This window comes from Catharus ustulatus, chromosome 4, assembly GCF_009819885.2.
Source record: "Catharus ustulatus isolate bCatUst1 chromosome 4, bCatUst1.pri.v2, whole genome shotgun sequence".
NCBI classification, from domain to species: Eukaryota; Metazoa; Chordata; class Aves; order Passeriformes; family Turdidae; genus Catharus; species Catharus ustulatus.
In genome coordinates, this window is record NC_046224.1 from 60,257,668 (window position 1) to 60,258,405 (window position 738).

The window sequence follows — 738 nt, forward strand, 5'->3', positions numbered from 1 at the left end:
CATGCAATAAACACTTGAACCCTCAGGACTGACAAATTTGGACTGGGCACAAACTTTGCAGCAGTTCCCTCAGCAGAGGCAGCTCACCAAACTGGAATGTTGAGGGGGAAAAAAAAGAAATTATTTTGTTTTTCTGGTGTTTTTGTTCTTCATTTGCAGTGCTTTGGTACCAAAGAGGCATTCTCTCCAGACAATTTGGGCCAAGGGGTGTCTGTGTTTCTGCAGAGTTTTGGTAACACTGGGCTGAGTCCTGAAAGTTCAAGTTGTCAAAGAGAGGAAGGAACTACTACTCCTGGATTTTTATAGAAAAACTCAAATGCTCTCAAGTAGCAGAGATCCAGAGGTAGAATTTCAGCGCAGGTTGTGTGGCCTGGCAGCTGGTGGCCTTTGCAGAGGCAATGGCATATGGATGGACCTGGCTGTTAGGAATGAGGCTGTGGGACATCCATGGATTTTGGGCACGGGCTGCAGCAAAGGAAAGCGGCTCTGGGAACCCGAGCAGGATTCCCTGGTGCTCTCAGAAATGTTAGGTTGTATTGCTTGTACATCCTTAGGATTAAGTGACTTAAGTAGATCTTTTGTGCTAATGAAATTTTCTTCTGACTCTAATCTGCAGGAACTGTGGGGGAATTTTGCAGCAAGAGGGAATTCTTCTCCCATGTTCCTCAGTTTGTTGTAGTTTGCCTGCAAAGACCACCTGGCCTGAGTGGGAGGTCTAGAAAATGAGCAACCACAATG